Source organism: Myodes glareolus, chromosome X (assembly GCF_982192425.1).
Source record: "Myodes glareolus chromosome X, mMyoGla1.1, whole genome shotgun sequence".
Taxonomy (NCBI): domain Eukaryota; kingdom Metazoa; phylum Chordata; class Mammalia; order Rodentia; family Cricetidae; genus Myodes; species Myodes glareolus.
In genome coordinates, this window is record NC_142053.1 from 114,383,935 (window position 1) to 114,396,304 (window position 12,370).

The 12,370-nt window shown below is 41.0% G+C and overlaps 1 protein-coding gene across 5 annotated transcripts in view; it reads right to left on the minus strand.

Moving 5' to 3' along the window:
- Ctps2 (CTP synthase 2) overlaps nt 1-12,370 on the minus strand; it is a 127,483-nt gene that overhangs the window by 66,589 nt on the left and 48,524 nt on the right. The gene's annotated exons all lie outside the window — the stretch shown is intronic.

The window sequence follows — 12,370 nt, forward strand, 5'->3', positions numbered from 1 at the left end:
AAGTCTTCTTCTCACTTGCTATCTTAGTTTATTTGGACTTTTGAACTATAAAAGAAAAATGAGGGAGCTGATGAGATTGCTCAGCCGATCAAGGTTGTTAAGCCCTGATGCCCCAAGTCTGACCCCCTAGGACCCACATGGTAGAAAGAGAACTTCTGCAAGTTGTCCTCTGACCTTCACCTATGTCATGGGATATGCCTGAGAGCACACACACACAATAAGTAAATGTTTAAAAACAATACCTTTCAATTAGAAGAGAATAATTTTTAATTGCTGAGTTATTGATTTTCATGATAAGTCTCTCTGCCCTCCATCCTTCCAACAATCAGAGTATGACAAGTAGAGTATACTTTATAATTTATAATTTATAATCATTTTTATGATTATAAATTATATATTTATGATTATGGAAGTTTCTCCAATAGTCAGATCACTGAAACCTGTATTGTGTATTCAAAAACTTAAGCAACTAGTGGAAATACTTGCAGCCAAGCCTGATGACCTGGGTTCAATCCCAAGAATCCATATGGTAGAGTGAGGGAACAGACTACTGACCCCACATACATAAACGCAACAGGTACGTAGATATGGAGGTAGACTAACTGATTGGATGTTGATTGATTGATCAAAAATGAAGCAGCAGAAGAAAGTAGATAAAAAAGCAAACAACAGTTTTTAAAAAAAATAGCCTAGAAAAAAAGTCATCGAAGAAAAGTCTTGAAAGTTGTGATTAGGGGGAGGGGGTAAAAAAACTGTGATTAGGAGCCCAGAGGTGGTAGTGTACACACCAGCACTCAGGAGGCATAAGTAAGTGGACCTCTGCGAGTTCAAGGACAACCTGAACTACAGAGCGAGTTTCAGAACGGTCAAAGTTACAAAGCAAGCCGGGCAGTGGTAGCACACGCCTTTAACCCTAGCACTCGGGAGGTAGAGGCAGGTGGATCTCTGTGAGTTCGAGGCCAGCCTGGTCTACAAGAGCTAGTTTCAGGACAGGCTCCAAAGCTACAGAGAAACCCTGTCTCAAAAAAACCAAAAAAAAAAAGAAGTTACAAAGCAAAATCCTGTCTCAAAAAAAAAAAAACCAATAAGAGTAATAATAACAATAAAATTCTAAAAAAGTAATTTCTAATCCTTCCACCAAGAAATAGAGCAGCATGTCTGGGTATGTAGCTGTACTGGCTAGTTTTATGTCAACTTGACACAGTTAGAGTCATTTAGGCTAGTTTTATGTCAATTTGACACAAGCTAGAGTCATTTAGAAAAAGAGAATCCAATTGAGAAAATGCCCCCACCAGATTAGCCTGTAAACAAGCCTGTGGGTCATTTTCTTCATTAGTGACTGATTTGGGAGGACCCAAACCATTGTGAGTGTTGCTATGCCTGGGCAGGTGGTCCTAGATTGTATAAGAAAGTATGCTGAACCAGCCTTGGGAAGCAAGCCAGTAAGCAACGTTTCTCTTCTGCAGCCTCTGCCTTAGTTTCTGCATCCAGGTTCCTACCTTGAGTTCCTGACTAATGTCCCTGGATGATAGTCGAGGTAAAATAAGCCTCAACCCACCCCCGGTTAGCTTTGGTTGCAGCGTTTTATCACAGCAATGGCAGAAGATTTTGTAGCAGCACAGAAGCTCGGGACAGAACTGCGAGCATTTCACATACTAGGAAAGCATGTTGTACCACTAAGTCACACCCACAGGCCTGACGCTGGTTTTAGTGGAACTCTGAATGATTTTACCATCAAGTTTATTACTGACTACTGGTTTGTAAAAGACATTCTTTCCTTTCTTCGTTAGCACCGGCTCTTTCTGGTTTGTTTCTGAGACTGTGAGCACCAGGTGTGGACACTGTAGACAGTCTACCAAGCCTCTAGGGTGAGATGAGCTTTCTCTATTTTGTTCAACCAGATTTTGTTCCTGGGATAAGTAGGATCAATCATGATTCTGATATAGTCTTAGTACTGAAACTCATTATGTAGATCAGCTACTCTCAAACTTCGCATAAACCCTTCCACCTTTGCCTTCCCAGTGTTAGGATTACAGGCATGTGCCACAACACCCAGCTGAATTAGGTTTTAAAGCTGTTGAACTAGAAGTTCTAGTATTTAAGATTTTTAATAGCTTCATTTCTGTCTTAGTTACTTTTCCTCATGCTGTGACAAAATACCCCGACATGGTGTGGTAGAATTGTCAGTATTCTGTCAATCATATTTTAAATAAACACTGATTGGCCAGGTAGGAAGTATAGGTGGGTCAACCAGACAGGAAGTAGATGTGGGGCGATGAGAACAGGAGTATTCTGGGAAGCAGGAAGCTCCCTCTGCAGTTCTGCCCAGATCATCGAAGAAGCAAGATGTGAGCAGCCCTGCTGAGAAAGGTACTGAGCCATGTGGCTAACATAGATAAGAATAATGGGTTAATATAAGCTACAAGAGCTAATAAGTAGCCTGAGCTAATGGCCAATCAGTTTTATAACTTATGGAGTCCTCTGGTGATTTTCTTTGGGGCTTTCTGGCTGTAGGGAACTGGGCAGGAGCTAAACCCCAACAAGCAGGCCCCTTCATGTTACACTGACAAATAAACTTAAGAAAGGGTCACATTTCAAGGGTATGGTCCATAATTGCAAGGAAATCCTAGAAACTAGAGTTTGGGGCAGCAGTTGACATTTCATCCACAGTCAAGAAGCAGACAGCAATGAATGCCAATGCTCAGCTTGCCTTCTCCTTTTTATTCAGTCTGGGACCACAGCCTGCAGAATGGTAAGTACCACCCATATTTATAGTGGTTCTTCCTTCTTCAATTAACCTAGTCTAAATAATCCTTCACAGACATACCCAGCAGTTAAATAATCCCTTACAGGTGTGCCTGGGGTAATTGTCTTCTACCTGATTCCAGATCCTGCCAAGCTGAACATTAACACACACCATCATAACTGCCAGCCATCAGTAGTCTACAGTGTGAAGTTTATTTGTCGTGCCATTTTTTTATTTTCTAGGCCAATATAGCTCCTACTTTAGCCTATGTTCTAGGTGTCAATTAGCCCTTCGAAGAGCGAACACGTTTTTTCAACTCCAAATATACAAAGCAGAAAACAGACATAGTGACTCATGCCTGTAATCTTAGCATTTGGGAAGTAGGAGTTCATCATTCTCAGATATGTAGCAAGTTTGACATCAACCTGGTGGTAGTATACATGGAACCCTGTTTCAAAGAAGGGAAGGGGGATGGAGCATGGTTCACCATATAGTGCTCGCCTGCCATGACCAAAATTATGGGTTCAATCCCCAGCATCACCAAAAATAAGAATTTGTTAATCTAAATGTACAAAATATCTATTATGGGCAAACAACTATGAAAGATACTAACTTCCAGACCCCTGAGGTCCTAAGTCTGTGATAATCAAGGAAAGGATGAACAGGAAAAGCAGCATTTCCACTGGTTTTGGGTTTTGTACCTAGTGCCCTGATGCCTTGAGAGGAGTATACAGGTAGCAGTGAGCATTTAAACCAGGAAAATCAGTGAGATGGTTCAGTGGGCAAAGGTACTTGCTGCACAAGCCTAACAACTTGGATTCAATCCCCAAAACCCATGTCAAGATAAAGGCGAGAATCAACTCCACAAAGTTGTCTTCTGGCCTCTATATGCAAACAGTGGCACATGCACAAATAATACAAGGAGAGAGAGAAAAGAACGAACCCCCAGGTAAACGCTTCACAACCAATTTAAAAGGCTGTTCCTGTAACACACATGGTCTGTCCTTCGGGAAAAGTCAGGTATTTGGAATAAAGAGGGCACCTCGGCTTCAGATCATGGAAGTCCTTGGGTACCATGCTAAGTAGCCAATCCAAGGTCAGAAAGAAAGAAGAAAGGTATCAAGAGTCACAGACTTAACTAGAGCTATGAACTCAGTGGAAGAACATTTGCTTCACAAGCATGGTGATCTAGGTTCCATTCCCAGTACTATTCCCCCAGAAAATCGTAAAGTAGCATAAGCCTGCTTTAACATGAGGTAGACACCCTCTGCAAGGGAGTGGCAGACACAAAGTAGAGGCTTGCACAGCAAGCAAGGTAAGAGCAGGGCCACACATAGAACAGATATGTTCTATTACTGCTATAGATGAGAAAACTGTTTCAAGTTTAATCTTCAAAACGGGAAAAAATGAAGTAGGACATGGTGACTCATACCTGTAATCCCAGCACTCAAGAGGCAGAAGCAAAAGAGTTGTTCCAGAATCACAGCCAGCACATAGCAACCTTGTCTCAAAAAATGGGGAGTGGGGTGAAAATCCTTTTTTGACCTCTCTTCCTATGCTGATCTGATCCTCACATCACCAAAGTTCATCTACATTCCCCCTCTGATCAACACTGTTAGGATTCTGTCAGCCACAAAATTCCATTGCTCTAGGCTCTACCAGGGCAAGGGTGGTGTGTGTGTGTGTGTGTGTGTGTGTGTGTGTGTGTGTGTGTGTACACATTCATGAACATGCAGACACTAGAAAAGGACACCAGGCACCCTGTTCTATTATTCACTTTATCCCTTTGAGACAGGATCTGTCACGGGATTTGGAGCTAGACTGAAAGCCAGCAAGCCCACAAGTAAACTCCTGTCTCACACACACACACCCATGAAACTGGATACACGTACAGCCACACTCAACTACAATCTCAGCACTTGAGAGATGGAGGCAGAAGGATCAGGAGTTCAGGGTCATCCTTGGCTGAATAGTGAATTCAAGGCCAGCCTAAAATATATGAGATTCCCATCTCAAAAAACAAACAGCTGAATAATTGAAACTTGTCAGAGAGTGGGTCTCAAATGTTTTTACCATATTCTCTGAACTTTGTGGCTAGTAGAAGGTAGCATGATTTTAGTAATTATCTCATAATGTGTATATACAGCAAAACTTACTTTGTACATCTTAAATACATACAATTTTATATGTTCTTTTTTTAAAAGGACCATTTTTCTTCCAGTCAAGATGGCCCCTACCTTTCTTTCCTGTGTCCTACCCAGTGTCTGCTATTTGAAAGGAACCAGTACAATTTGGAGTGAGCGCCCATTAGTAAGTTTTAAGGGTAATCCATAATGTTAACAATAAATGACTGACTCCGTGAATCCTTTAAAGCTAATGTATTTGTGAGCTCAATGGGAAGTGCCTTAGAAATAGGTATTTCAACCACTTGATTTTTTTTTTAATAGCAATGACTGAATGTTGGTGGGAGGAGATACTTTGGGGGGGGGACTGTTTGGCGCTGTCCACTTTAGAGTCCTAAATACAGCGTTACAAATGAACTACCAGCACAACTTCACTTGCAGGCTACTTAGGGATTGGAGACTCTGAAGCAACTGAAGGAAGAAGCATTTATTTTTGGCACATGGTCTGAGAGCACAGCCTATCATGTGTGTAAAGTGTAGAAGGCAGGATGATGAGAATGACGCTCTGGTGGCACCATGGGGTACATGGTGGTCACACTGCATGCTCAGACATGAAGCAGAGAGAGGTGTTAAGCTTGCTTTTTCCTTCTGAACCTTCAAAAAAGTATTTTAAATTTTTATTTATTTATTTATTCATCGTGCACTTGAGTGGGTGTGCACACAAGCATTCAGGCACCACTGTATGTATGTGGAGGTCAGAGGATGACAACATGCTGGAGCTGGCTCTCTCCTTCCACTTTGTGGGTCCTCGGAACTGAACTCAGGTTCTCAGGCATAGCAACAAGTAACCTACCTGCTAAGCCATCTCCCAGGTCCCTTTTAACTTCGTATTTAGATCTGATGCCAGCATATGGAATGAATGGTGCTGCCCACATTCAGAGTCAATCTTCCCTACAGAGCTGGCTCAGCAGTTAGGAGCTATCTCTGTGGCTAACTGATTGCGGTGGGGCACGTCTTTAACCCAGGAGTGAATTGCCTGGGTATCTGTTTATTTGTTTGTTTGAGACAGTCTCATATAGCCCAAGCTGGCCTCAAACTCGTGATCCTCCTGTCTCCACTTCCCAGGTGCTAGGATTACAGAGACAGGGTCTTTATGTGGATTTGTTGTGGTTTGGCTGGTTTGAATTTTTGTTTCTGTTTTTTTTTAAATCTCTTAATTTGCATAGCAAATAAAGTTGTTGAAAGACAAGCCAAAGGAAATACTTCAAACTAAAGGCAACATAAATTAGTCTTCACCAGAATTGGCTTTTAATTGTAACTAATTCACAAATCAGATGTCAAATTAATTTTAACTCTGAAACTTCCTAGATCAGAAAGGGATAAAGGCATAACAATAATAAAAAATCCAATCAGAATATTATCAAATACTACAATCTCAGATGTCCATTTGCACCTTGCTAAAACACTTCTAGCCATCCCATGAGCGGTTCAGCAGTAAAATTCTAACCTAGGGCTAGAAAAGTGTTTCAGCAGTTAAGAGCAGTTGGACCCGCTTCAGTTTCCAGTATCCGCTTGGCTGCTCACAATTATCTATAACTCCAGTTTCAGGGGATCCAATGCCCTCTTTTCGCCTCCCAGGACACCAGGCATACACATTATAAACAAACATACATGGAAGCAAGGCACTCATTCACGTAAAATACTGAAATAATTTAAAGGAAAAAGACTCCTAATCTCTCACTTTTCAATTTTTTAAAAATGTATATGTCTGTACATCTCTGTCTATGCCATGTGCAGGTACCCAAAGAAGACAGAAGAGGGAGCTGGAGCTCCTGGAGATGGAGTTAATAGGCAATTGTAAGATGCCTTTTGTGAGTGCTGGGAAAGATATCTGGGTCCTCTGAAAAAGCAGGAAGCGCTCTTAACTGCTAAACAATCTCTCCAGCCCCTTTTCTACTGTCTTTTACAAATACCACCATCTGAGTGTCCATGATTGTTTTGAAAGCAGCGCATGTATTCTGTTTTCATGGTGTTGTATTTTATATGAATTCACATTTTCATTTGTTTCTTTATATTTTTTTGGTATATTTTACATGTTTTGGGGTGTGTATGCACTGCCACAGTGCATGTATAGAAATCAAAGAACACCTTCCAAGAGCCTATTCTCTCCTTCCACCATGTGTGTTCTGGGAATCAAACTTAGATTATTAGACTTAGTGGCAAGTGCTTTTACCTCCTAAACCATCTCCCTGCTTATTTTGGTTTTATTTGTTTGTTTCTGTTTTGTTTTGAGGCAAGGTTTCACTATATGATTGAAGATAGCCTAGAACACACTCTATAGCCCAGGTTGGCCTCAAACTCATTATCCCCCTAACTCTGCTTTCTTAGTGCTGGGTTACAGATGTGATTTCACGTAATGCTGTCATGGAGACATTGCAGGAACAGATTCTTTTTCTCCAATGACTTAAAAACTAAAAAAGCAGGAAAAACAGAGCTTTCATTAGGAGAAGAGATTAGGAATCTATAATCTGAGTTTGTATGGAAGCTGAAACTTTTATATTGGGGGTTCCCTTTCTTTCTCAGAATTAGCGGGATTGGACTATTGTGGAGGATTGGATAATCCAAAGAAAAGAAAGCTAACTGGTTCCTACTACAAAACTGGTTCCAATCTCTCCCATGAGATTTGGAAGTCCCCCAAAAAGCCTACCAAGTCCATATCTAGGAGGGAGAAGAATCAGGAACTTGGCCACCTTAAATATCTAAGTGAAGAGTACATTTATCTACCTAAAGCCTGTCTACCTACCTACCAGGGAACTGTCTGACACCTATTCCCTTAGACTAATACAGAGTTAGAACATAAGTCAGCTATGTTCCTGATAAGTCTCCTCTAAAAGCAGCTGAGACAACTTAAAAGCAGAAAAAAACGCCAGAGTTGCTGTAGATCCAGAAGTATTCTGCAACACTCCAGAGCGTTCTATTAGGTCTTTAGATAAGTCAGAGAAATGGCATAATATAACAAATGTTTGCTTTCTCTTGTGGGTACTCTTGGATGCAGCATCTACTGTAACCCTTGAAGAAAAATCTATTTCTTTTTTTATGTGTGCCTGTTAAGAGGCTGTTCTGAATAACAGTGTCTCCATTGATTTTGTAAGCAACCATAATACTTACCTTGCATGCCAAAAAAAGGGCAGGGGTAATGACAACCAGAGAAATGAAACAGATTTTAGGAGTAGACATATCCTAAAAGAGTCTCCTGGTTTCCAACATGTTTACTTTCTTTAGCTAGAAGAGACGGAACGATCATGCCTACTAAGTAATTGCTATCTGCCCAAGTATCAGGCATTGTGGTGTTGGCTGCCTTATGATTCCATTCCCCTTAGTCTTTTTCTTTAATAAGACTTTCAGCCATCAGCACAACTGCTGGCTCTTAAGGCTATTTTTCTCCAGCAAAGTGATCTCAGCACATAAAGACATTCAATAGCAATTAGGTTTTATTGTTTTCATCTCACTTATGTGTATAGGAGCCACTGAAATGTAAAATGCATACATCCTCTGACTTAGCAGTTTCCCTTCTATGGATTCATCCCACAGATGTGCTTATGTGTGGGTAAAGAACATACTGTATGTGGAGGTCAAAATGTAGAGTGATTTAAGGTTAACAAAGAGTAAAACCTAAATACAAGACTATAAACACAATACCATAAATGCAATAAATACTGTCGTGCCCATAGTGCACACAGCTAAGCAAGCTGTAAAAGGTTCTAACACAATGATAGGTAATCAGTGTAAGGTGGGGACAATGTCTCAATATGCTAGCTAAAGTGGCTGTGGGTATGGCCCAGTGGTAGGCTAGGACACTAAGCTAGTATACATGGTGCCTTGAATTCCCATTCATTGCACTGCCTCCCCCTCCAAAAGTCTATACATTCATCCACACATATGTACATGTATTCTCTCTCTCTCTCTCTCTCTCTCTCGCTCGCTCTCGCTCGCTCGCTCTCTCTCTCTCTCTCTCTCTCTCTCGTTCTCTCTCTCTCTCTCTCTCTCTCTCTCTCTCTCTCTCTCTCTTTCTCTCTCTTCATACACACACACACACACATCCCTGAACTAATAACAACAGCAAAAAAATGAATGTAGTTGCTTCTTTGGAAGAGAAGTAACACAAAATAAGGCAAATGAAGTCCTTTTATGCCTTCTCTGCAGATTTAACTTTATCCTGTGTATCAATTTTTCTTTGAACACACATACAGAGCAAGCATAGTCATCAAAGACCTAACCTTGACACGCTGTCTAATAGCGACACCTACTGGTAAAAGCCCTTCCTATCCTAATGTATCTCCTGAAAAAGAAAACCCATCATTTTCCTGGCAGAGCCGCTGCAGCTATTACTCAGGAAATACATTTCTATTAAAGCCTCCTAAGGAACTCTTTGCTGATATGAGGCCTTCTGAGCATAAGGCTTAAAAGTACCATCTAGCTGGAAAGTGACAGTTCATTATGGTTTGAATTGAAAGCTATAAAAAGGCAAGAATATTTCTTCCATGGGGTGAAAAAAAGCAAATCAGAAAATAAATGAGAAGAATATGCTATGATGTAACTAAAAAGGGGATAAGTTACAGATGGACATACACATTTGTTTTTATTTTTAATTAATTTCAAGATTTATTTTTATTTATATGTGTGAGTGTTTTGTCTGCATGTTTGTAAGTGTACCATGATCATGAAGTACCCACGGAGGACAGAAGAGGGTGTCAAATACCCTGGAACAAGAGTTATAGATGATTATGACCTGACGTGTGAGTGCTGGGACCTGATCCCAGGTCCTTTGCAAGAACATGTGTGCATAACTGCCGAGTCATTTCTCCAGCCCCTATTGATATTTTTTAATGGAAAAATGGGGCTGACAAGATGGCCCAGTGGATAAGGATACTTGTCACCAAGCTAATGATCAGAGTTCTACCCCCAAGACCTCTCTAAGACCTATGTGGTAGAAGAAGAGCGCCAAATCCTACAAAAGTTGTCGCCAGCACTATACGTAAACTGTGGCACATGTGCCTAGACACATACACACACATGCACACACACTCAAATAAAATGTCATTTTTTCAATGGAATAAATCAAGAAAAACATAACAAATAGTTGCTATACAGGAAGGTAAAGGAGTATTGTTATACCAGTATGAAGTGCACCCTCCCGGGCCCTCTGTTCGAACACTTACTCCCCAGCTGTAGTGCTGTTTAGGGAAGCTAAGGAAGCTTTTGGATGAGGGGCTTAGTTGGCAGAGAAATGTTGGGCTGTTTAGGAATGGATGAAGGTTAATAGGCCAGCTTTGCTCTACACTTGGAGTCTGCCTACAGCATGTTCCTCCTGTTCCCACCAACATGGATAGGAACCAGTCCCACCACTATGCTGTCTCTATTCTGATGGTCTATATCTCCTCAAACTGTGAGGCAAAAGAAACCATTCAAGGCTCAGGAGGTAGTTAAGCTGGGTGAGTGCTTCCCTAGCATTCACAAAGTCCTGGGATTCCATCCCCAACACTACATAAACCAAAAGTGATAGTATATACTTGGAATCCCAGAAATTGGGAGGTAACATCAAAGAATCAAAAGTCCAAGTTATCATAGGGTTCCTTGATAACCCATCTCAACTTAAAAACCAAACACTCCTCCCTTAAGCTGTTGGGATGGGGTATTAATTATGTCATAAGGATGAGAAAAGTAACTAGTATAAGAAATAATAATAGAACTAGATTTCTCTAAGCCAATGACTACTTTATTTTTAATTATGCATCTGTGTGTAGATATGTACAAAAGTGCAGGTCAGAGGCACTGGATACCCTGGAGCGGGAGTTACAGACAGTTGTGAGCTGCCTACTATCAGTTCTGAGATTCAAAACTCAGGCCCTCTGCAAGAGCGGTACACATTTTCTTAACAGGATATCTCTGTGTAGTCCTCGCTGATCTGGAACTCACTATGTAGAGCAGACTAGTCTCAACTCACAGAGATCATTAGCATTAAAGGCATGAGCCACCATGCCCATCTGCAGTACACATTCTTAATTGCTGAGCCGTCATTCGAGCCCAAAGTCAATGGAGACAGTTCTAACCATTTTGGCAATATCTAGAGGAAATTTTGGTGTCATAATTGAGGACAGTACTAATGACATCTAGCACCTCACATATAACAAATAAAAATATGCCCCAGTTATACAGTGCTGAGGATGGAACTCAGGGTTTTGTATATACTGAAAAACACTCTACCAACTGAACTACATTCCAAGCCTTGGAATTTTTCTTTTTAAGAAATAAAGTGATCCAAAATTGACTGCCATGATAGTGACACAGATCTGTAAAACCACTAAAGCACACTGAATGAGAACCTCAAATGGCCAAAATCTGTAAGATGTTAATAATAATGATGATTGGCAAATGGCTCAACAGGTAAAGACACCGGTCCCAAGCTCCACAGCCTGAGCTTGATCCCTAGGAGCTACACAGAAGAACCAACTCCTGCAAGTTGTTGTCTGACCTCCACACACATGCCGTGCCACGTGAATCCACACATACGTGCTCGAGAGTGTACAAATACACACAAAGTAAATAAATTCTTTAAAAACCACAGAGAGAAACAGGCATGGCAGTTAATACCTGTGACTCCAACACTTGAGAGATTAGGGTTAGAGAATCGCTGTGAGCGTAGGGGCCAGCCTGGGCTACACAATGAGTTCTAGGTAAGCCACATCTAAAACAAAGGAAAGGCCTATAAAATGGCTCAGTGGGTTAAAAATGCCTGTCACACAAGCCTAACAACCTGAGTTCATTCCCCAGAACACATAGCAGAAGAAAACTAATAACTGCAAAACAGTCCATATGATACACACACACACACACACACACACACACACACACACGTAAAAGTGGAAAACCAACCAAGGAGAGTATAACCATTATACCATTATATGAAGGCCGCTGATTATCAGATAGGGATGCTTGGCAGCAAGAATGTAACTAAATACACACAGACAGGCAAATGATGACCAGGCAAGCCAAGAACCATGGACAGGCATGAAAGACAAGAATTACTAATGAGTGTGGCAAGAACTCGAAGGCACAGAAATAAAGCCATTCTAGAACAAATGGTTCAATTCTTCATTGGTTTTATTAAGGTTTCAGGAGAAAGACCATAAGAGGGACATATAAGGAATCTCCATGGGAAAACTGAAAAATACTACTTCAGACTGTCCAAACTGGAACCCCTAAGTGTGAGAGGAATTGAAACGGCATGAAACAAATGAATAAAGCAGCAAATGATGAAATGTGAGCACCTTCCAGCTTGGCAAAGGATCCTAACTTTAAAAAAAAAACTTATAGTCAGGCACGGTGGCACCTGCTTTTAATCGCAGCACTTGAAAGACAGAGGCAGGTGGATCAAGGACAGACATGACTACACAATGACACCCTGTCTCAAAGAAACAAAAACACACAACCATTTCTTTAT